The sequence below is a fragment of the Anolis sagrei genome, chromosome 3, assembly GCF_037176765.1.
Source record: "Anolis sagrei isolate rAnoSag1 chromosome 3, rAnoSag1.mat, whole genome shotgun sequence".
Lineage (NCBI taxonomy): Eukaryota > Metazoa > Chordata > Lepidosauria > Squamata > Dactyloidae > Anolis > Anolis sagrei.
The window spans coordinates 181,170,963-181,197,335 of NC_090023.1; the positions used below are offsets into that span (position 1 = coordinate 181,170,963).

Genomic DNA, 26,373 nt, shown 5'->3' on the forward strand with positions numbered 1-26,373 from the left:
TTGAGAGAAGCCCGGGCAATTTGCCAATGTTCAATGGATTGTTTAGTAAATGCAGAACTAATTTTGTTGTATTTTAAGGCTTTGTAAACTCAACACATAACAGCATAATATCAATATGTAACTTTAACAAGGAAGCCTGAAGGAATGTATTTTCTTCTAGTAAAGCAAGGAAAAGTTGTGTAATTCTGTAGTAAGTGTTTCACATGAGCATAACAAATGAATATCCAGTGATTTTTTGGAGTCTAGCTTCAGGAATGCCTCAAGTTGTGGCATTCATCCATTTTTAACCTCCAAGTGGATATCCTTTCTTCTGCAAATATTTTATTATGAAATGCAAGAGATAGAATAGGATAGGTGATTTGGACACCTGGATGCTAGCACTTGTATTGTAATATATCCCCATGAAATCTAGGAACTCACTGAAAGGAGTCAGAGAAAAGCTGATTCTGGTGCTTTGGTTTCCAATAAAATAAAATAAAAATAAAAATAGCTACTTGTGCAGGCAGTTCGGTACATAGAGCCCTAGTTCTGGGATGGGGAAAATACCTCTTATATACAGCACTGAGTTGCAAGTTGTTATTGTTATGTACCTTCAAGGTGACTCTGACTTATGACTACACTGTCATAGGATTGCCCTGGTGAAATTTATTCAAGGGAAGTTCACTATCTGCCTTTGTCTAAGGCTGTGAGTGTGTGAAATTTTGAATCTCATGGCTAAGCAGAGATTCAAACGCTGGTTCCCTGAAGTTTTAGTCCTATATTTAAGAACCACTGCATCACGCTGGCTCCAGACAGGGATCTGTGCGCTACTGTGGACATCCAAAAATGTATTGCCAAGTGGATCCAAGGACACAATATTATATGCAGACATATTTATTATCTATCTGAAAGACTATGATATCCCAATAAAAACCTGCCAGAATTTTAAAAAATTCAGGTGAATCTTTCTCTTCAGGCCTCATCAGACGGGGCAATTTTAGTGTCCTAGGACGCTTCCACACTGTTTTGGGGACAGAGCCCCATGCTGGCCATCACACGACATCTCCCAACATGGTAGCCTGCCTGTGTTGTGCTGGCTTCAATGGAACCAGCACAGGCCATTTCCGGAAGGGCGACACGTCCACTGTATGATGGGAAAAGTGTTGCCATGAGGGAGCAGTGTGCAGGGCAACAGATTCGCAGCTCGCAGGGCAAGAGAGTTGCCCTGCTGCCCCCTCTGTCTGGTGCTGAAGTGGGACACTTCACCTGGCCTTTCTGATGATGTTATAGGTTCCTCAAGATGAGTCTGTGATGACGCAATGGGAGAGCTTTCTCACTGCAGGCTTTTAATATATAACGGGTGTGTGTGTCTGTGTATTTTGTTGATCTTTTAAATTTTGTAGGTTTTTAATTGATTTTAAAATGTTTTATGAATGTAATTTTAATAGTTTTTACATGTTACTGCAAACTGTTCTAAATTTTGGATCCCACCTTGGGAGAAAGCCAGTGCATAAGGCAAGTAAGCAAATAAACTAATAAATAAATGTAGGCAGGGTCTTAATTGTTTCAACAGCAGCATAAATTGTTTATGCACAACACACTTCTTGTGTTGTGTAGGAAATACAGCTATGTAACTCAATTAGGGACTTTAATCCCCCCCCCCCCCCACACACACACTAAAAGCAGTACTGGATTTTTATCCTTTCAGACAGCATGAGCTTGTCAAGAAATAGCCAGAAACCCCCAGTGCTCCAAAGGAATCTCATACCTCTTCACTTTCATCTTCTCAGAATTCATTGCTCTTGAACTATATTATTCAAATGTAACTCAAGAGATTCTTCTAGAGGGCAAAGATTCATATCTCTGATGGATACTTCCAACAAGCATAAAAAACCATTTCACTATGTTCATTAAAGAGAATATGTTTCTTGAATAGACCCAATTTTTAACAAAAAATGTCTAGATGGCAAAAATGGAAATATCATAAGGAATCCCTCCCTCCCCTTGTAACTTATATAAGAAAGGACTCTGAAACTGTCCAATGTTTTAAATGTTGTTATTATAGGACCTGATTCTGAGGTTTGACCAGAGAAGTAGTGGTAGTAACAATATCAACACCAACAGCACCAGCATCTACAACAATATCTTGGCCTTAGGACTAAATTCAGTATTGATTCTGGACAACAATATTGAGGGCCACATACCCACAATGACTTTATGGCCCTATTAAAATATAAGAAGGACATTTCTGATTTCAATTTTGGAGACAAGGGACATTAATTCTAGTAAGGCTGCATGGAAACCTGTGATTTCTTTTTCCAAAGCAAGGGGAACATTTGAAGACTTATAAAATTTATTTCTACTTACAATTATCTAAAATTACCAACACAAGTGAATATTTTTACAGCCAGTAAAAGTAGTAGTGAGAGATCTGGTGTATATACAGAATGAACATATACTACATTTGTTGATTTGCCATTGGATATAAATTCTAGCACTTATTTCCAGAAATCCTCAACTGGAGGGCAACAGAGCTGTATGTGGATAGGAACTGTAGTTGCTTTGGCTCCTCCAACACTGTGAAGATAAAGCAGTATTAATTTTGGAAGACTTACACAGAGTAAGATACCAGTGGTGCATCACACCCTTTCTATTTCAAAAGCTGAAAGGGATTTAAAAGGCAGGGCCACCCACATTCTCACCCAGTCAGCATAAATGGACCCATCTACACAGGCTCAAAATCCTACACTGGCCTAGAAGTTATTACTATCTGTCTTCATATTATCCATGGATGTCCGGTCCGTTCTCAGAGTAACTCAATTCAACTGGTTCAGTGTCATGGTAAGGAAAATTTAGAAGTGCTCTGGAATTCAGACTACAAAAGTAGTCCCACAGTACAGACAGCAGAGTGGTTCACTGTCTACATGGACCCCCACCATCTCCTTTTTGCTGCATTCATCAGCAGAGGAAAAGGGAGATATATTAGGTCCATGTGATCATCAATGTTGGACAACTGTAGAGCTCTGGGAGAGCTCCTGGACATTATGGGTGTCCTATGTTGAAATAAATCCAAGTGATCAGTGAAAAGGAGGACGGTTACCTTTACCTTTTTCTGAGATTGAGGGAGTGTGCCTGCCTGCCTGCCTGCCTGCATCCTTCTTTCTTTCTTAGAAAAAATGATTTGTATTAACTGGTTTTTATCATTCATTCATTTCAAACTTCAACATTAGATTAATGTATCATACTCTAACTGGGGTTGTCCTTGTAGGAAGTCTTTAAATTTCAACTTTGTCAGACTTGGCTGCCTGACTGCTGACGAGGATCCCTCTCAGAAAGTCATAGTGAGATAACTAGAGCATTGTACATTTTGACAGCACACCGATGTGTCTTTCAATCTGATATGCTAAATAAAGGCTGTGAAAAATCATGTGTGAAATTTCAGCATGATCTAAAAGCTGTCTTGTGCTTGTTCTACAAAGGGGATAGATTATATATGCAATTATCATTACAATTTCAAATACTGAAGGTGGGCCCAAATGGTAGCCTATTGCTATTTTCATATTCGGCCTATATATATATATATATATATATATATATATATATATATATGTGTGTGTGTGTGTGTGTGTGTGTGTGTGTGTGTGTGTGTGTGTATGTGTGTGTGTAAAAAATTACAAATGCTACTGATGATCTCTCTGTTGCTCAGACAAAAGACCTATTTCTGTATGGCATGAACTGAATAACAAAATGCAAAGACAGCAGACCGTGAGATTTGAACTAGACAGTTCATAGCACAGGTCTGTGCACGTCCTCTTTATGCTTTCTCATACAATAAATCTTTCTCCTGCATAATGAGACACTACAATAATCTTGATGTTCTCATCCCACACTGATATCTCAGGCATAGGTGTATAGTAGACATGCAAATTGATCGGAAGCGGTGGGTTTTGTTTGTTAATGGATTGTAGCCTAATAGATTTAGCAAACTCTTGGTTAAAAATAAATTAGGCAACATCAGCAGAAACACGAGAAAGGTTGTGGTCTTTTATTTTATGCAATGCCTTCCTTCATCAAGCACCAAACGTGTTATGCTTTAGTATCTTATTTAACCAATTCACACAGCCATTAGCATACATGTCTTCATAGATGGCTCCGCCATGCTTAGGATTGCCATAGCTGAATCATATGTGACATGTTACTTAGTAAGTCATGCCCAAATTATATGTAATGCTGTACAAAAATGTAGCTGCTCATCATTATATTTTTGGCTAGTAGGTCAGAAAAAGAAGCAACCAGCTCAACTGTGTAGACCAGTGGTTCTCAACTTGTGGGTCCCCAGGTATTTTGGCTTACAACTCCCTGAAATCCCAGCCAGTTTACAAGCTGTTAGGATTTCTGGGAATTGAAGGCCAAATCATCTGGGGTCCCACAGGCTGAGAACCACTGGTGTAGACAGTGGAATGGGTAGTACAATATAGTACAGACTTTCTGGCAACTAAGAGCAGGTCTTTGGATTCTGGAGTGTTTGTTGTAGAATTTTCTCTTCTCTCACTAAACCATAGTTAAACAGCAAGGGATTGTGTCCTTGGCCTGATAAGGCTTAGTTGTAGATTATACATATGCTGGAAAACTATCATTAAATTCACAAGGTGAGTTTGGGCCAATCATTGCCAATGGCCTTGCCTTAGCTCTCAAGGTTGCAGTGATGATAGTATGAGAAAAAGGAGAGTCTTTGCTTTGTCTTCTGCTTCGAAGTTTTAGTGGTACAAATCTTGGAATTAAGATTTTTGTATCAGATCTCAAACCAAAGATTTATGTTAGTGAATGACATATACACGTCAGAAAACAAGCAAACATATTCTGTTCCCATGGAACAGTGTTCTGCCTGTTGTTTTAAACCCTGTACACCTGTTATATAAAAAGCTTAATATTATGCCTAATACTAATAAGAAACAAGATGGTACATTTGTAAGCAAATTAATCAATTTCCAAATGTTTAGAAGACTGTAGGAAACAGTATTATGGATTTATGGATTAAAGAAAAGGAATGATAATCATCTTCCTGGAATATAAGAACTTATCTGAAATTTAGAAATAATGAGATTGATAAAAACACTTGACTAGTCCTCAGGTCCCTAACAGGCTGTACTGGACTATGCATGGCATGAATCACATTGTTAGAAGGTACCACTTCAGATCACATTGCTAGAGGGTAGAATTTCCGACTGTAAGTTGCCAGACATCTATGAAATGAGATACTTTCATATAGATAACAAGCACCCCAGGAAGAAAGAAGGTTGAAAAAGAAGTGAGGAAGAAGGAAGAGTCCTTCTGAATGCCATCAAGTTCTCCATGTGGTGCCAGGTTTATACTGAAGGATGGATTCAGTCCCTTGATTTTCCCATCTGTACTGTGAAACATTGCTGCAAGTCCAGGAACAGTTGTGATGAATCTGCTGCTTCTATAGATTAATAACTGATGCTAATTGAAGGGCAAAGCTCCAACAGTTTGAACTTTCTTCTGTTAAGATTGCCAAATCTGATCAATGGGCAGTTGTTCTGTGTTACATGTCATGTTAGTTTTTGTATCAAGTTATGATACCAAAGTTGTACGGTTACAGTTCACGTGCACTTGTAATGTGAGACTGGTCACTCAAAATTTGAAAGGTCATTTAAGTGATACATATCTGTTTCTACCTATAGTAAGATTATTGAGGAAAGTGAACAATAGTTTTCAAACTAAAGTTTAGAAAATATAATTGGCCTTAAAGTACTGACTGGGTGCCACAGAACACATTTAGTTTCTGTAAGGTCTAGAACAGGGGTCCTCAAACTTTTAAAACAAGAGGGCCAGGTCACAGTCCCTCAAACTGTTGGAGGGCCAGATTATAATTTGGAGAAAACAAAACATGAATGGATTCCTATGCACACGGCACATACCTTATTTGTAGTGCAAAAAACACTTTAAAACAATACAATAATTAAAAAATAATTAAAATGAACAATTTTAATAAATTTTAACAAACAGTTTTAACAAATATAGTATTTCAATTGGAAGTGTGAGCCTGCTTTTGGCTGATGATATAGGATTGTTGTTGTTGTTGTTGTGTGCTTTCAAGTCATTTCAGACTTAGGTTGACCCTGAGTGAGGGCCGGGTAAATGACCTTGGAGGGCCGTATCTGCCCCCCCTCCCCCCGCATCTTAGTTTGAGGACTCCTGGTCTAGAGAAAGGGGAGGGGGCAACCTTTTGGTTTCCCTGGGCCACATCGGAAGAATTATTATTTGGGCCACACATAAAATACACTAACACTTGCAATACCTGATGAGCATAACAACAACAACAACAACAACAACAACAACAACATCTATGCATTGTTTTTGTGATATGCACTACCATGGATTAGTAAACAAAAATCCTTGATTAAAAATCCTAAATATGCACTGCTTTTTCAGAGGGTTTTTAAAAAAACTTTGAGCAGGTCTTCTAGCCAGTTATAATGTAACTTATGGATAATACTCCCGACATTTGTGTATGCAGCATACTCAGATTCTTCCTTTCCATTCCACTGCTATCTACAAAGTTTGCGCTCAAGAATCGTGCACTCGAGTTACACACACACACACACACACAAAATCACAAACCTCATACTTTTATAAGCAAGTCTACAATTTTGTGTTTGTGTTCCCGGGTGTATTGGAACAAATGTGGCCTGGGGGGCACAGGTTGGACATGCCTGGTCCAGAAGGATATCATAGTGCAGTAGCTAGTGGTGGATGAGGTTACACTCTTCCTGAAATCTCAGGTTTACAATTTGGGTGTACTCCTGGACTCAGACCTGAGCCTAGATGCCAGATTTCATGTCTTCAACAGTTAAATCTAGCATGCAATCCATGTTTATTTCTTTAGAAGTCAGATCTGGATATAGTGACACATGACTTGATTACATCGCATTTGGACTACTGTTAACACTCTCTACATGGGGCCAGTTTTAGAAACTTTGGAAATTTCAGTAGGTCCAAATCACTGCAGCCAGGCTAGGGACCAGGTGCTGTTTTCAAGGATCATGGGACTCCCTTGTTGAAACAACTGAATTGGCTACTGGTCTGTTTCCAAGCAGAATTCAAAGTGCTGGTTTTGATCTTTAAAACTCCACATGGCTTGGGTCCAGACTGTCTGAAATACTGTATCTCCTTATATTAGTCAATGCAAGTGTTAAGATCTGCAGGAGAGAGCTTTCTCTCATTCTCAAAACCTACACAAAGATGGTTGGTGAAAGAGCCTTCTGTTTGGATGATGAACTTCCTTCCATGCAAGATCTGGTTGTCCCACTCCACATCTTTTTTTCCACCAGCAAGTGAAAACATTTGTGTTTAGACAGGTCTTTTAAATATAATTATGGAGCAGCATAGTGTGTGCAAAATGGTGTGCTTTTTAAATGGAAATTATGTTTTAAATACTGTAATTCTCTGCATAAGAATCACATTTTCCCCTCTTTTTTCCCCTTTGAAAATTTAAATTCAAGTAATTGTGCAGTTTCGTGGCTAATTCCAAGCACTGGTATAGATCTTATTTGTTGATAAAGCATTTCCTTTTGTTTGCACAACTTCCTTTGTCCATTTTGTAAAAGTTCCAGCTCGGGCTGGTTTGGAATTGCAAAATGCGCCATTTGTTGTTGTTCATTCATTCAATCGCTTCCAACTCTTCATGACCTCATGGACCAGCCCACGCCAGAGCTCCCTGTCGGCCATCACCACCCCCAGCTCCTTCAAGCTCAAGCCAGTCACTTCAAGGATACTATCCATCCATCTTGCCCTTGGTCAACCCCTCTTCCTTTTTCCTTCCATTTTCCTCAGCATCACTGTTTTCTCCAAGCTTTCCTGTCTTCTCATTATATGGCCAAAATACTTCATCTTTGCCTCTAATATCCTTCCCTCCAATGAGCAGCCGGGCTTTATTTCTAGAAGTATGGACTGCTTGGATCTTCTCGCAGTCCAAGGCACTCTCAGAATTTTCCTCAAACACCACAGTTCAAAAGCATCTATCTTCCTTCACTCAGCCTTCCCTATGGTCCAGCTCTCAAATCCATAGGTGAGTACAGGGAATACCATTGCTTTTACTATGTGGATCTTCGTTGCCAGTGTGATGTCTCTACACTATTTTATTGAGATTGGTCATTGCTCTCCTCCCAAGAAGTAAGCGTCTTCTAATTTCCTGGCTGCAGTCTGTGTCTGCAGTAATCTTTGCACCTAGAAATGCAAAGTCTGTCACTGCCTCCACGTTTTCTCCCTCTATTTCCCAGTTCTCAATCTGCCTGGTTGCCATAATCTTGGTTTTTTTAATGTTTAAAACCCAGCTTTTGCGCTTTCTTCTTTCACCTTGATTAGAAGGCTCCTCAGCTCCTCCTCGCTTTTGGCCATCAAAGTGGTATCATCTGCATATCTAAGGTTGTTAATGTTTCTTCCAGAAATTTTTACCCCAGCCTTGCATTAATCAAGCCCCACACATTGCATGATGTGTTCTGCATGATGTGTTTATGCATCATTATTTTTATTAGTATTTTAAATGTTTGTAGGGACAGTGCTTGTCTACGGTGAAAGTACCGAAATAATTAACTGCGCAACTGCAAACTCGCACAGAGACGATACTGAAGTCTTGCATATTTGTAAACTTTCAGAGTTGCACAATTCGTCTGGAATATTTTTACGAAGATGGCGAACAGAAGCAATGTATGAATTGTGAAGAATTGTGTCTGAGCTGCAGTGATAAGCTAAACGCGTTTTCTGATTATTTAACACCTCACCTGTATTTTCAATCATATCCCTAAATCTGAAGTGGAGAAATGAAATAGATTGATCAAGGCCACAATTCAGCTGGTATGACGCACATTTCAAGGACAAATTGATTCCTATAGGACAGGCATGGGAACCTTCGGCCCTCCAGGTGTGGTGGACTTCAACTCCCACAATTCCTTGAGGCTCGGCATTCGCCCCAAAGGCTTACCGAGCCTCAAGGAATTGTGGGAGTTGAAGTCCACCACACCTGGAGGGCCGAAGGTTCCTGACCCCTGCTATAGGAGAATATGTGTTTGCTCACATGTCGCATATTGGAACCAACAGGACTAAAAAGTTCTTGATTTCGGTTGAATGTACAAATTAAGGAATGAGAAGATATTATTATAGAGAGGGGTAGAGAATGAGAGTGCATCTCCGGCATCAAGTCAAACAGTACTGTGAATGATCAAGATATCTTAAATCTCTGTTACCCCTCAGAGCTACTCTTGAATATTGGATTAAATGTAGGAACTGTACTGACATCATCAGTAATTACTTATCAGCTTCTTGCAAAGGATGAAAAACAATGATTCAAGCAAATGAACTTTGCACTCTAGTGAGGTTTGTGAACTTGTGTATATGGCTTGATGCATTTGAACATAGTAAAGACTGACTTACTGCTCTGCAATAAAGTAAGTGAAAGGTTTACTGGATGACACAGTTTTCATAAATCAATTAGATTTTCTTCAAGCCTTTGGCCAAGCAGTAAAATGTAATTTACATATCCTTCAAACATTAAATGTCACCTCTAATACTGATAGGTGTTCCAAGGCACGTTACAGTGCAATCATTTTGATTTTCTCTTATTTTCTCTGCTTAAATAGCAGAACTTCCTAACTGATATTACACCGGTATAGCATTGTCCATATTTTTCAGGTTTTTCTATGCAGTTCTTCAAAATATTCCCTTTACATATTGAACTACAAATAACTTATTTATAAATAATGTTGAATGTTGTCCATGATGTTCTAACCAAATGGATAGATTCTTAGTATGAAAGATCGAATTCGTTCTGAATTAATTTTATACTGAAAGGCCCAGGTCTAATGAAGTACTGGGCCTGTGAGGACTTACTTCTGGGTAGTCCCAGGAATATCTGGGGGTGAGTCCTCATTTGCCATCCCGAACCTTAGGTCTGGGATGGCACCCATCCCCTCTCCCCCAGGCCCCCATTTCCCCCTAAGAAGTAAATAAAACTTACCCGGCCTCCATCATGGTCCATTACCTGGTACAAGGTAATGATGTGCCAGGAGACCTTGAGGGGGGGAGACTCACACCCCGGTCTCCTGGCACATCACTTTCTCATGCCAGGAGGGTGCAAGGAGGACTGTAATGGCAACTGGGTAAGTTTTATTTACTTTTAAGGGTTTTTTTTTTGCGGGGGCTTCAGGGGTGGCAGCATGCTATCCCGATAGTAATCGGGATGGCATGTAGCCACCCACCCCAGGAAAGCCCAGATTTTGGGGAGCTTGTGGAGATAGAATTGCATGCCAAAGCGGGTTTTAAAAACCCACTCTGGTGCACATTTCTGGTCTCTCTGGAAGCACCTATACATGGTGTATTTGAGAAAATATACTTTCATAAAATCACAACTCCTCTGTTCCAAAGAGATAATTATTAATGGTATTCTATACACATGAACAGATAATTACATCTGATAGTATGTAATCAAAACCAGCTCTCAGTAAGTATATGTTGCCATTTCTCTCCAAGGCCTGCTTTCTTAATCTGAAATAATCTAAATGGTACAAAGACATTCTTTTAATATGATGAGTTACAGAAAATAAATAGAGCCAGCCAAAAAATTACCTCTACACGCTTTAACACTGTCCAAATTCATCCTGTAATTTTATTAATAGTAACTTGTAAAGACAGCTTGATTGCTTGTCATGTGAAGCTGTCATTCTGGATCACATTTACAGAGCATCTGTCTCTGAGGAAATGCCCTTGATGCTGGAATAACATCAAGTTCATTGCTGAGGAAACTGTCCTGCTACTTTACCATGAAGTTTTCCTCACACCTCTAGCTGTCTCAATTTGGCAAGGACAGTCCCAATTAATCCAGTGCCATCCCACATCTTTAGATGCTTTAAAAATGCCTACATTTCTCGGTCCACCTTCCACTTTTACCCTTTGTCTTCTTCTTCTTCCTCCTCCTCTTCTTCTTCTTATTTCCCACATTTCTAACCCTTCCTTCTCAACCCCCGAGGAGGGAATCAGTGCGGCTTACACTGGCAACAATTCGATGCCACAAGATAATACAAATATAAACAAATATAACAGTTTAAAACAGTAAATAGAACATTAAGTTAAAAACATTTTAAAATTCTTACTTCAATTGATGCAAAGTGAGATAAAAAGTGCAAAAACAGTTTGTACTCAATTAAATCAATGGTGATGGAGATAATCTTGCCCTTTCCAATCAGACAAAACCAGCCGTTTTATCTCCACGCTCTTATTCATCATTAGGCTCTGAAGTCCATTTGGGTGGTTATCCTATTATGAGTTCTCTTAATATGTTAATATGAACTCCTGAACAGTTAATTTAACGTGGATATTGATCATTGACTGATTGATCATTGACTGATGGATCACTGAGTTTACTTTTAACATGCTCACTAATTAACATTCACTGAATCTAATAAAGTATGAAAGGCAATCATGTCTCATTTATTGCTGAGAGTATTGGTATGAGATAGTATGAATTTACCTCTTAATATATTTTATATGCATTTCATGGCCATCAGAAACCTACATTTTGTAGTGTATTTATAGGTTGTTGGGTGTACTACATAGTTATTATGTTATTCTTTTTAACTTGTACTTTTTGTGAATTTCTTTTAACTTTTCCTCCTCTCTGCTCCACTTCATTTTTATGATCTTTTCAATTGCTAGTAATGCTAAGGAAATAACAATAATACTTTTGTTAAGACTTCATCATACGTAAAATCCCCCCCCCCCCCCCGGATTTCACACAGTTCACAGATGAAGCAATAAGGATCCCATCATCCCATACTGTTTTGTCCATGAACTGTCTCTGAAGTGTAGGAAAAGGGAGTGGGGACTGGAGCCAGTTAGAAAATGTCTTCTGAGCTCCTGATGCACATGGAAATGGGAGAAAGCAGGTGAAATACATAGGCTGGGATATGTCATATTCACCTGTGCTGAATCGTTTCAGTGACATGGAATAATGGGCATTCCTATGGGAGTTCTCCTACTGAGCATTGATGCTCCATTTATCTCCCAAAATCCTGCTTCATGAGTCTGTTCTGGGAATTTTTAAAAATTAATATAATCATTAGAAATACTGCAATTTCATATTATCACCACTTACGTTTTCCTGTCATTTCTCCTTCATAGTAATCTTTCGAAATTGCTAGCTTTTAAATTTTTGTCCCTTTTTTACCAGCTGCACATCTACCATACAGTGCCTGGTATGTTTTGGACTTCTGTGATTCAGAATAAGGAGATTGGGAGGCAAAGGAAAGCTCATAGAAAGAAATGGTGTCTGTCTTAAGAACAATGCGTTCTGTCTCCTTGAGAATAAGAGGATTAGGAGGGAAAGTAAAGGAGCCCAAATAAATGGTGTCCCTATTAAGAATGATGTCTTATGTCTCCTCTACGGATGGTTGAGCTAGAGACAGAAGAAGGTGATTCAGAGTGATGAGGGAAAGTGAATTCTCTGTCTTCCTTAAAGAAGACGACTCTACATGCAAAGAGGATGATTTCCCCCGCATTCTCTCGTTTCCCCCTGCTCCGTCTGATGAATCAGTCCTGCCTAGAGTAAACCCACTGAACTGATACCAAAGCATAAATCAACACAAATATAAGAGCAAGTGTCATTGGTTCAGTAGATGGGACTAACAATAGGTTTTGGACTTAAGTATAATGCTGGCATGCATTTCACTCAATTCCCGGACATGCTGGAAAAGTGTGAAAGCTACAGATGTTTCAGATCCATCCCTTGCATTGTTTTATTATCCAGAAATACCCATGCAACACGACTTTTATTTGTCCCTAGGGCAGTGGTTCTCAACCTGGTGTCCCCAGATGTTTTTGGCCTACAACTCCCAGAAATCCTAGCCAGTTTACTAGCTGGGAGTTGAAGGCCAAAAACATCTGGGGACCCCAGGTTGAGAACCACTGCCCTAGGCAGAAGTTTAGGAGCTTTTGTTGGAGGTTGCAGGGGAGTTTATACTCTCAGTTCTCTCTCTCTGGAACTGGGTATAAATCTTTCTTTTCAATTTTATTTATTTATCTTTCTCTTTTCCCCAATATGTGACCCACACGCGAAGATGAAAATCCAAAGCATCCTATGTTCCCTTGGATAAATACATACTAAATGAATCACAATAAACAGAGGCAACTGATCGGTCAGAGGTTATTTAACAGCCTTACTTGTCCACCTGTTTGGCAGAATACTGGTGAGGATAAGCAGGTGTGTGTGTGTGTGTGTGTGTGTGTGTAAATGAGTAACCTTTCCACTGAGATGGAGACCTAGAGAAACAATGGATACTAAATATAGAGGATGAGCATGGGGAGGGGATTGGCCCCGGTCCCCTAGTAGGGTTATTGCTGAGACCGATCCTTGCACTGTAGCATTCGGCCAGCCCCATTTTCCCCTTCTCCTTCCACTAGCCTTGGCCCAGCCCATTCCAAATAGTTCAGGCACCTTATTGAAATCTTTGTCCTGGCAGCTTATCTTGCATGAAGAAGAGAGTGGAACTGGTTTTAAATTGATTTTAATGTATATGTTGTGTTAACAGTTTATGCCTATGTTTTTGTTTTATATTGCATGTTTTTGTATTATTTTGCATATGTGGAAACCGCTCTGAGTCCCCTAGGGGAGTTAGGGTGGTATATAAAGTTATTATTATTATTGAGAATTGTAGAGGTCAGAAGAAGAAGATTGTGGTGAAAAGGCATGTTCCATAATGCAGTCTACCTCAGAAAATCCATTTCATTCCGTGGCACAGATTTAGTAGTTGTAACAAGCCAGCATTTGGCATGGATATGATTCCTGCTAGGGTCACTGACACCATTTTGCACAGCTCTGAGAAGGCTCAGGTTTAGGAGGGTAGCGAAGAGCTAGCAAACCATGTAAGGCATTATTTCGTGTCACATCTACCTTTCATTGTGTTATCTTATCAAGAGACTGGCAGGCTATCCCTTGCCAAGTAGCTGGCAAGAAGTCAAATCTCATCCTCCCTACATCTCTGCCTTTCCTACCAGTGCTTTGGAATATGGGCTTATAAATAATAATAAAAAAAAACAAATTATGTTTGTTCACACATTCAGTGACTTCGGCTTCTGAAGTCCAGCAGAAGGTGTCACCTCAACATCTTTAAACTTACTCGCCCAATGACTCAAAGTACTCACATCAACACAATCTCCATAAACAGCTTGCATTCTCTGATGAATCTCCTTTGGGGTGACACCTTCTGCTGTCAAGAATTCAGTGACTGCACATTGCTTAACTCACATTGACCGACCATCTGTGCGGGGTTCTATACTTCGCACTTTAACAACACAACCATTCAATGCTAAGGTTTCCTGCCAAAATAGAACTGTAGAGGAGAGTCTACTGAACAAGCCAGTACCTGCCACATACCAGTACTGTCATCTGTTGAGGAGTTATGAAGGCGGAGGCATTACTTTTTATTCAACCTTCGTATTTAGTTATGGCAGTCCTGATCCAAGACAGGAGAAGCTCTCCTCAAAATCCTACTCTGCTGTCCTACCATGGCATGAAGGTAACCCAGTGGCAGGGTATACCAATGGAATAATAATCTCCAAAAGGCCGATAAGGCGGGCAAGAAACAGACTGTGTTTGGAGAGGATCCTGCCACACAGCTTGAGCATTAGGTGATGAATTGACCAAAGCAACTATGCATGGAATATTTCTGATTTCCAGTGGTGTAAGCTCTGCTCACATCCATGAATCACAGAACATAGAGATAATTTAGTAGCATGTGTCACTCTAGAAAGGGTCTCTCACAGTGTGCTATATTTAGTCTTCATAGTTAATGTCAAACAGTGCAAGGCTCCCTCCCCCTGGGAGTTTAATGGGAAAAGATACTCGAAAGTGCTGAGTTAAGAAACTGCTTCCAGTGATTAGCTTGGCAACCTTAGTAGTTACTGTGTTAAGGAGAAAAAGGCAAGGAATTGTTCACAATTCATAAAATGCTTCCTGAAGAAGTATGTGGATCATAGGAATGTGAACAGGATGTATGGCAGAGCTTTCCAAACTTTTCATGCTGGTGACATGCTTTTTATACATACATCCTTTCGTGACATTGTAATTCAATTTCATCAGCAAACCGTAGGTTAAATCAACCCCTTATATAATTTCCACACAGTATATATTGTATTACTCATACTCAAATATAAGCCTAGTTTTTCAGCCCCTTTTTAGGCTGAAAAAGTTCCCCTTGGCTTATACTCGAGTCAAGGTTATTTATTATTTTACTCTTATTAGTATTATTTTTATTACATTTATTATTTTTCTCTGTTGTTATGATTACATTTACATTATTTTACTCTATTATTATTTTATTACATTTATTACTTTATTTTTACTATTATTAAATTTTCATTATTTACTCTATTATTATTTTTTTATTGCATGTTATTACATTTATTATTTGACTCTATTATTATTGGTATTATTATTTTGTTTATGTTAACTGTTAACTGTTGTTAACTATTGCAATTGCAGTAAAATAAAGTATATATTAGTCTAGATATTTTAGTAAAAAAGCAACCCCAAAAACCTGGGTCAACTTAATTACGGGTCAGTATGAGTAAAAAGGTAAAGGTAGTCCCCTGACATTAAGTCCAGTCATGTCTGACTCTGGGGTGTGGTGCTCATCTCCATTTCTAAGCCAAAGAGCCAGCATTGTCCGTAGACACCTCCAAGGTCATGTGGCCGGCATGACTGCATGGAGCGCCGTTACCTTCCCGCCGGAGCGGTACCTATTGATCTACTCACATTTGCATGTTTTCGAACTGCTAGGTTGGCAGAAGCTAGGGCTGACAGCGGAAGCTCACGCCGCTCCCCGGAATCGAACCTGCGACCTTTCGATCAATAAGCTCAGCAGCTCAGTGCTTTAACCCACTGGGCCACCGGGGGCTCCTATGAGTACAGTATGAGTACTGTACCTTAAATCCTACTTTTAAAAGGAACTATCTCCTTCTGTGAATGGAGTGGTGAAAGGCAAAAGCTTAGTCCATCTCAGGAGAGACTAAAAGAAGCACCAATCCCCCATATGCTCTCCATCCTGCCATTTTTAGGATGGAAATGGTGGCTGGTCCCCTTATTCAGCATTCGTGATTTCCCCTCTCTGCAGAATGACCTCAACTTATCCATGGATCATATCAGAATTTTGGCCATCAAACCTCCCCTTGACTTATACATGAGGTTGATATATACATGACAAATCCAATGACAAACAACCTGTAGTTTGTTTCTCCCATTTATAGTTTGATGCCGATGTATTAATTTCTTCCTTTTATTAGCTCCTGTTTCAAGGTGGGTCATTGAGGGGGGAAAGCTAGGGACAAACCACTATTTCAGGCTCAAATATCCTGAGAAGCTAGTATTTAAACAAGCCAAATTTTGGCAACAATCTATGGATCCAGACATCATAAAAAACAACGTTCAGTAAATGATACTATGTTTTGTCAAGAAATGCAAAAGTGGTCAGTGTTTTAAATCAGCAAATCTTTGACCTACAACACCTAAGATAAGTAGGTTGTGTTCCTCAAACAGACATAACAATCTTCTCCTTTTGCCTTCCTTATTTGAGTTAAAAAGCAGTGCATAAAATGATAGTCCAGACTTCCAAGTCTATGCATCTGCCAGACTTGATGGAATCCCCAGAGTAGCCATCATAAAACTCTGCCAAGCGGAGGCTATTCCAAGCAATGTCTGTCTCATGTTTCTCTCCAAAGATGAAATAAAAGGAAGCAATATAAGATTGCCAGACATCCTGTTTTAACAGCTAGCACTCCCAGAAATAAACACTGCCATTCTTGACTTTTGACTAAGAGATAACTAGCACATTACTTTCCTTATGGGAGCCTATATTCTCATGGTGATTTTAACACCTGACAGTAATGCCAATTGCATCATGGCATGTGGGTTTTCCCTGTAGTGTAGATTTTAGAAACTCAAATGCAAAGCGTTTATTCTTTAATGGCTTTTGTATGGATGACAAAGATTAAAATGCATAAATCTCCTGACTGGTAAGACTCTGCTTATCCTTAGAGAACAATTTCTGGGAATGTGTTCTAAACATTTATCAGGAGAGAACCAGGAACCAGAGAACTGGGATTATAAATTTTGCTGGATGCCAAAATATGAGGAAATAAAGAAAGACGGTGAAGGGAAAGGACATATTTCTATCAAAGCACAACAGATCCAGGAAGGTTTTGTTGCTCAAGCATAGTCCCAAACCAAGTCATAAAATGTTATACTGCTGTTTAACAGCATCAAGAAAATGTACACTAGTGGAGAGATCCATGTCTTAGAGCATGGGAATGATATTCAGAGCGTTTAGGTTAAAAAAAATGTACAGGAGAAGGAAACAACAGTGACATCATACTAGCCTCCTCATCCCAAGCCAGACTGATGATTTGGATGATGTCTTTCCAGATGGATGGATACGTTTTATTGATTGGCCTATTGGCCGTATCAAAACATTTAACACATAACACAATTAACACATAGTCATACATAGTCATACATACAACATACAACCCTTTCCAGATAAAATAACCAAACATTCAAAAAGAAAATGCATAGTAATAGTTGATTGTGTTAAAAAAAACAAAGTATGACTAGACGATCTTGCGATCCCAGGAGGCAGCAGGATTCAAGAGAAAGAACTGGAAAACCTGACACGATATGAGGATTTAAAGATCGAACTGCAAAGACTCTGGTACAAGCCAGTAAAAGTGGTCCCAGTGGTGATTGGCGCACTGGGTGCAGTGCCTAAAGACTGCACTTAAATACAATTGGCACTGACAAAATTACCACCTGTCAGCTGCAAAAGGCCAACCTACTCGGATCTGCACACATTATTCGTCGATACATCACACAGTCCTAGACACTTGGGAAGTGTCCAACATGTGATCCAATACAACTGCCAGCAGAATGATCTTGTTTGCTGTGCACTAATCTTGTACTAATACTTCCGGAAATAAAGCCCGACTGCTCTTTGGAGGGAAAGATAGTAGAGGCAAAGATGAAGTACTTTGGCCACATCATGAGAAGAAAGAAAAGCTTAGAAAAGACAATTATGCTGGGGGAAATGGAAGGAAAAAGGAAGAGGGGCTGACCAAGGGCAGGATGGATGGATGGCATTCTTGAAGTCACTAGTTTGACCTTGAAGGAGCTGGGGGTGGTGATGGCTGACAGGGAGCTCTGGCGTGGGCTGGTCCATGAGGTCACGAAGAGTCGGAAGTGAGTGAACAAATGAACAACAACAACAATCTTGGGGGAGTTCGGCCACACTGATACTTGGTGGAAGCCACACTCTGACAAGAACATAAAGTCAACAAATGCCTTCCTAGGTTTGCACAAACCTTTGTAGGTTCATTTTACAAAGGTGAAGACATGAGAATCAGCTATTTTGGATTTGATCCTAACCAACAGAGTTAAACTCATAAATAGGGTAGAAGGTGCAGGATCCTGGGTTTCCGTGATCATGTTATATAGAGGAAAGTGGAAGTCAAATGTAGTTAGACCCTGGACTTCGTGAAAGTTTGTTTCAATAAATATAAAGAACTACTAGGGAGTTCATGATGCCTGGAAGTTTCTTTGGGGTGAGTTACTGAAGGCACAGTTGCATACAATTCCAAAGAGGAAGAAAAATGGGAGGTGTCTAAAGAAACCAGGAGCTTGGGGAAAAGAAGACAGAAGGTGCATCACTTTAAATTATTCAATGCTATGGAATCATGGGAGAAGTTGTTTTACAAGATATCTAGCCTTCTCTGCCACAGTGTTGGTGCTTCACCAAACTACAAATCCCCAAATTCCATCACATTGAGCCATGGCTAAAAAAAAAAATGGCGTTAAACTGCATTACTTCTACAGATGTGGTCTGAGAGGTGACATGATACCCATTTTTAAATATCTGAAGAAATGTCATGTAGGAAATGGAGAAAGATGGTTTCATTAGAAAACAAACCAATGTGTTCAAATAACAACAACAGCAGCAGCAGCAGCAACAACTTTATTTTTATACCCTGTCAACCATCTCCCCGAAGGGACTCGGGGTGGCTTACAAAGGGACAAGCTCAAAAAATTACAGATAAAAACAAAGACACAATTAAAATCAATGAATAAAATAAAAAATAGAAGAAAAGAGATGACACCCAAATCTTAGGAGGGGAAATTCTTTGACAGAAGAGCCATTCAACAGTGGAATAGACTGACCTGTAAAAGGTTTTGTACAAAGAATGGATGGCCTTCTATCAGGAGTGCATTCGTCATGTGTTTCAGCAAGTCAGAGGGTTACATCCAGTGGTTCTTGAGGCATTTTAACATTATTTTATCTGTATTGCACAAAAAAGCTAAAAGTGTCTGGAATTACTCTGAACAATCAGTTGAAGTGCTCATTATAATGTAATAAGATACTTTTAAATTATCACTTGAAAACGCCTGCCTTATTAGGAAACCTTAATTTGTCTATGCTGGTTTATACATGATAACCATTTCATAGAAGCACTTGTGAATGCAATGGTTTTGGCTGAGCTTATTTGCCAAAAAAGTGCACTTAAGATATTAGCTTCTAATATCAAAAAGTAAAGGATGAATAATATTAACGTGCCATCTCCCTAAAGTGTAGTGTTCTTGTACATACTTTGCATATTAAATCAGTTTCATTAAAATCCCGAAGACTTTCAAGCAGAGAAATTGATTTTTTATTATTCGAAAAATATTACATCAAAGAAAATTTTAAAAATGAAATATGAAAACCATTTGTGTGTGAGAGTACTATATGAATAGAGTTGATTTCAGATTTAATTTAAGGGCCATCTTTACAACAAAGATCAAATTACCTAGGAAAATATTAATAAAAATATAAAATAAATATAATAAAAATATAAAATAAAATATAAAGATAAAATATAAAATATATAAAAATAAGAATAAAATGAATGGTTTTAATTTAAAAATAATTTTGAGCATTTCTCAGTTGTCAAAAAGTGAAAATTATCCAGGGCACTGGCTTACAAGAAGCACTGCTTGCATATCAAGCAAACAGTGGGTGCTAGAAATAACTTCATATGAAACTGACTGGCACAACCTTGGGATCACAACCATATACAGCAAAGACATTTGCCCATGCACTGCTGCTAAATATGCATCCCCAGTGTGGAATACATCTCACGACATTAAAAGTGGATGAGTCTCTTAATGAGACACGCCACATTATCATAGGATGTCTACACCCTACACCACTGGAGAAATTAAACTGCTTAGCTGGTATTGCACCACCTGACATCCATCAGGAAGTAGCGGCCTGTAGTAAAAGGACCAAGGCATTGACATCTCCAGCCCATCTTCTGTTCAGATATCACCCAGCATGCCAATGTCTGAAATCAAGAAATAGCTTCCTAATATCTACAGAGATACTTGCAGGATCCTTTTTCACTGCACTGATGAGTACAGTAAAGGGTGATGGCAGCGCTGTTGCATCTGGATAGTGGACTGGACTGACCATTTATCCACACTGTGCCAAAAGCACAGAATACTCCAGACTTACCAGTAAACTTTGGAGCTCCCCCCGCCCCCAAACTCTACCTAAAGCAGAGCAAAGTCAGTGTAATCCATCATAGCTTGTGATAGTCAGTCACTGGGGCATTGTGAAGACAGTTACAAGTCAATTCAGGGTGAGTCTGGAGCCCCATAAACATTGAACTGCATTATATGCAGTTGCAAACTGTATTATATGTAGGGTAGATGAGGCCTGGGTTTTCATTCCCATGTATACTCAAATAACTCTTGTTGTGGAGTTTGAGGGTGTAGTTAAACTGCATTGATTTGAAACCCAAAGGTCTGCACTATTATCCCCCTTCCATACTGCCCCTATATCTCAGGTCTTTGCAAAGACCACCAGCATCGAAGCAATGGTCCTGTGCTATCAACTCCACTGGACCTGCTACGTTGTCTAGATGCCCGACCACCGTCTCCCAAAGCAGTTGCTCTACTCCGAACTCAAGAACAGAAAACAGAATGTTGGAGGACAGAAAAAGAGATTTAAAGATGGGCTCAAAGCCAACCTTAAATACTCTGGCATAGATACGGAGAACTGGAAGCTCTGGCCCTTGAGCCCTCCAGCTGGAGGTCAGCTGTGACCAACAGTGGTGTAGAATTTGAAGAGGAATGAATGGAGGGCAAAAAGGAGAAATATGCCAAGAGGAAGGCTCATCAAGCCAACCCCAACCGGGACTGCCTTTCATCTGGAAACCAATGCCCTCACTGCGGGAGAAGATGCAGATCAAGAATAGGGCTCCACAGTCACCTACGGACCTACTAGTCCGTAGGTGGAGGACTATCCTACTTGGACAACAAGGGATCACCTAAGTAAGTAAGTAAATATCTCAGGAGCTGATTCCAGATTATTTTCTTATCCCAGATTATCTGGCACTGGAGACTCAAATAATCTAGTTTAAATCAGATAATCTGGGATCAGATACTGGAGTGCAGGGCAGTATAGAAGGGATCTCGGTTCCTCTCTTGTTTAAGAAAAGGAGATCTGAATTCGGAAATGAGAAGTGTCTGGGGGAAAGGAGAATAAACTGCCAGCTTAGTGTTTAAGAACCGCAAAGAGAATCTGCACTCTGTCAGTTTAGACTTCACACAAATACTAACATTGTCATTGTGGTGGACACTGGCACGTTTTGGCAAATGGAAAATGGCTTTTAGGGGAAAAATATACAGTTAATCCAAGAAGTATCTGAAACTTCTTGGCAGTTTGGCTGAAATTATTGTCTTCTTCCCGGCCTCGGTCGGAGCTAGTCATTCTTAACTGCTTTCCCTTTACCTCTGTTCTCAGGGGTACAATGGAAAGCAGCCAACTTGCAAGAGCTGCCATTCCAAGATGAAATATTGTCACCAGAGAGGTTCTGTTATTGTCTGAGCCTGTACGTATTTTCTGTAGGTTCCATAGCAATGGAACGTCTCATTTTGTGCTGTACTTTCCTTGTTGGTGATGTACAATGGATGCTTTTAAGGAGTATTTCAGCCATCGGACATTTTTGTGTATGTCTGAGGCTTAAGAATTTGCACTGACACCATGTTACCTCTCAGCCACAATTCATGACTCTTTCACAAACCACTCATCATGATGCCTCAAGATCAGTGGGATATTAGGCCTACAGTACTTGAAGTTCAAATAGCAGTCTCCCCAGCAACACTGCCCCAAAAAACCAGAGAGAGGAACATTGGTATAATCTTTGGGCATTCTGTAAACTGCATCTCTATGAAGCCATAAATGTTCTTTTCTCCTTTATTGGCGAAGCGAACATAATCTAGTTCCTGGAGTCCATCTTTTTGTCAAATATGTGAGATCAACAAACAGGACGTAATGGAGGACAGCGTAGATAAGGCAGTCCTGATTTTCCAGTCCTCTGGACAAAATTAACAAGGTTTTTGGATTATCAAAACGAGGTGACACATTCATCCCATATTCCATTTATGCCCCTTAAGAGTGCCAATTTACTTTCCCCCTAAAGGCATTTGCAGAGAATTGGATTGAACATAGGAACAAAACGCTGCAGCATCCAATCTTCTGATGGTTTAGATATTGGGAAAGGATAGCTAAATTTACAATCTGTGTATCATACTAATATTCCTATGAGGTTGTGCTCTCTTTAGATGGGTGTCTATGTACTATCCTACTTTGTAAAACAAGAAAATGTTGATAGATATTGCATGTTTCAAAGAGATAAATTAGTTTACTGCTGGAACTACGTGATGTTCCCGTGCTTGGGAATAATATTTATTGCTTCTGTTAATCCTAAACTTCAGCTGCTGGGATTAATATATCTCTGTACGTGCTCTGGTTAGCTTGCTTATATTCTGCTATAAGGAACAGCTGCTGCTCAAATGCATGGATTTCAAAAGTGGAGGAAAAGGGGACTTGCACCACGGATCCTGGCTGGATATTACAAATTCTGACACAGATCATAGGATGATTGTGCAGAGCTAGGATCATGGAAATCAATTGTGCTCTGAAAGCATATTTGCACATCACTAACCAGACAAAAAAGCTCATAATCACATGCAGTAACACATACTGTTGTGCTACTGAGCAGAGTAAGGACCTCATCACATTGAGGGGGGATTTACCATGCATTGTGGAGAATCTGGTAGGACCCAGTGTGGGGAACCTATTGCCCTGTGCCCTGCATAGCCCGCCTTGCCCCTTATTTCATCCCACGGGGGAAAGTGTCACCGTCCGGCTTCTCTCTGTTGTTTCCTATTCAACATGGAAAGCCTCCATGATGCGGGCGCTACCACTTCAACTTAACTTGAGACATGCCTTGCCAGAAGTAGATAGACATTGTATGATCGCAGCCAGCAGGCTACATGCCTCAAGTGAAGTTGAAGTGAGGTAGGATGGGCAATTTTGTTCATCTGATGGGGTTGTAAGTTTCAAAGTCAAGTTGCCCAAAATAAGTAAAAACTTTGGGAAGTTAGAGGCTTATTTGGACAAAAAGGCGGGAAATACCAGATCCCCTCTTATTTCCAGACTTTTACTCCATGAGAAATAATTTGACTAATAATTATATTGATCTTTCATCCAGATCCATCTTCACAAATCACAGACTAGGGGGATTCTAGATGATCAGTTATTTCTTTAAGGAGATAAAAATAGTACCTCCCCCCCCCCCCAAAAAAAAAAAAAAAAAAACAGCAACCCGTGAACATTATTCTCTCTTTTATTTATAAGAAGTCCTTCTATCTTTATGGAAAATTTGGGATTCAGCTCCCTTGAAATCTAAAGAAGTAAATCTTCACATTCTTGACCTGCAAGTGTCCTTTTGCCGCTTTCTACAAGACCCTTAAGAATACTGCCAGTCATCGGAGGTGAAGGAATAATAAAAATAGTATCCGTGAACACATAATGTAATAGAAGACGAAGGTCAGATTGGCAACATCCCCTATCAACGGAACTATGAATAGTAATACAAATCTTCTATTAACTTATAAAGACACCAAATTGCACAAGAAAGACCCCATTACTGCATAAGACAGCTCACATTTTTCACTGCATAGGTTTTTAAAACGTGTCTTTTTTACTAGAGAAAACTCTAAATCCCCCAAATTACATTCTAATCTTCTTAGAATTAATTATTCAAATCATGTCTGTCTTACTTAATGGACATGTAGCTGCATCTAAATTTGTTCAGAGAATGCATTCTTAAAACAATCAACATTCACAGAGGAACACCATCCCTGGAAACTACATCTGAAAATTAAACACAATCCATTGCATTCTTGATAGCCACTAAGTACTGGGATCACAAACTTTCTAATTTCCAACCTATTGCTGATTACACAATAGAAGAGTCAGGCCTTAGGGAGAAGAAAACATTGCCTTAAAACTTAAGATTGTGCCATAAAGAGTTTTTAAGGAAGGCTTTCTACTAAATCAGTATTTTTTCAAAGGAACAACATGTATAGCTATGAGTGTCACTGTTGTTGTGACAGTGTAATATTTTCTCATGTTTGCGTAGTTTGTCTTCAAGAAAAAAAAATATATTAAAGATTGTGCACACATTTACCCACATAACTGCACAGTAAATACTTTAAAAAGTACAGATCTACAATATGAGGAAAGAGACCATGCTGATAGTCTCAGCCTGCAGCCACGCCGCCGCTGCCACTGCTTCGGAAAAGGAGGAAGGAGAGGAAGAGGACGAAGCAGCGGCTGCGGTGCAGGTGCAGGCTGAGTGTCATCCTCTTCCTCTTCTTCCTCTTCTTTTGAAGCAACGCTGCCGCTGCTTTGGAAGAGGAGGAAGGAGAGGAAGAGGGTGACACTCAGCCTGACACTGTGTCTCAGCTGCTGCTTCGTCTTCTTCCTCTCCTTCCTCCTCTTCTGAAGCAGTGGCAGCGGTGGTGTGGCTGCAGGCTAAGAATCGTCCTCTCCCTCTCCTTTCTTCTCTTCTTTGAAGCAGCGCTCTGAAATGGGGTGCTGGAGAAGAGTTCTATGGATACTGTGGATTGCCAAAAAGGCAAATCAATGAGTCCTAGAGCAAACTGAATCTGAACACTCCCTAGAATCCAAAATGACTATGGCTACCATACTTTGGACATAACATCAGAAGATATAACTCATGAGAAAAAGCCAACAATGCTTGGGAAGCCAGTAGGAAAAGAGGAGCGATGCAATATGGACGCAAGAAAGCAAGCCACAGTCTTTCATCTTCAGGATTTGAGCAGACCTGATGATAGATTGACCCAGAGGTCTTTCATTCATAATTGAATGAAGTTGACTTAATGGCAGTTAACAACATAAAAACAATTGTCAATTCTACTACCACACTTTGAAGATAGTACTTTGAAGATGGTATTTAAACCTGAGGGCACACATATAAAATGTAATTATGACGTATGAGGCAAATGGAAATAAAACATTATTTGTTGTATGAAAACTATGGGCAGGAAATGAAGAAGTCTAGTATTTCCTTATAAGCACCTCTCCCCAGAAAATCTTGATTTCTTCTTTAAATTCAGGAAGGTTGTGGTTCAGATGTGAGAGATACTAATAAGGCAATATCGTGAAGAAAAGAACATTGTACATGGGAAATTGAATGAAATTTCTCCTAACCAAGGCATGTTCAAAAATTGTACATGTTCAAAGAGATCGTACACTTGTTTCATCTAAATAGTATGGTCTGATGCCCTTCACAGTATCTTCTAAAAAGTTATCCCATTCCTATAGAGCAGCTATTCAAGGAATCACTGCAGAATCCTATACATATTCACTCAGAAGAAAGTCCTCATGAGAGTTCACTTTTTATCTTATAAGCACATCTAAGACTGTGGCCTCTGCAGAAGTCATTGCCTCATATCTATTCAAACTCTAGAAATAATTCTTAACATACTCAGTGCAAGTTAAAATTAATAGAGTTATGCTAGTTTACCCATAGCCAGAGTAAATGTTTATGTCATGGTTGCCTGACTGCCTTACATTTATGGAAGGGATATCCTTTTATTTCTGCAAAGGCAGCAGTAAATCTATTTACTACTTTGTACATAACTTAGGAACTCCTTTAAGAGTCTCACTGGTATCACATATCAGGGAGACCTCTGCATTACTGCAAAGCTGTTGTTCACATATCTCAAAAATGAGTCACTCAGTTAATAATATTTCATATTTGCCTCTATATTCATATTGTATACATAAATGTACATAAACAGAAGAGCTAGTATATTCATTGCTGATATCAAGAGAGTTTATGTTTCTAGCACTTCTGAACAGAAAAAATAGAATAAAGATAAAATCAAACAACAACTACTACCACTACTTTTTCATACTCCGC

General features: G+C 39.4%; 1 protein-coding gene across 2 annotated transcripts in view; it reads right to left on the reverse strand.

The window, feature by feature from the left end:
* Positions 1–26,373, reverse strand: part of PRKG1 (protein kinase cGMP-dependent 1) — a 926,264-nt gene that overhangs the window by 34,650 nt on the left and 865,241 nt on the right. The gene's annotated exons all lie outside the window — the stretch shown is intronic.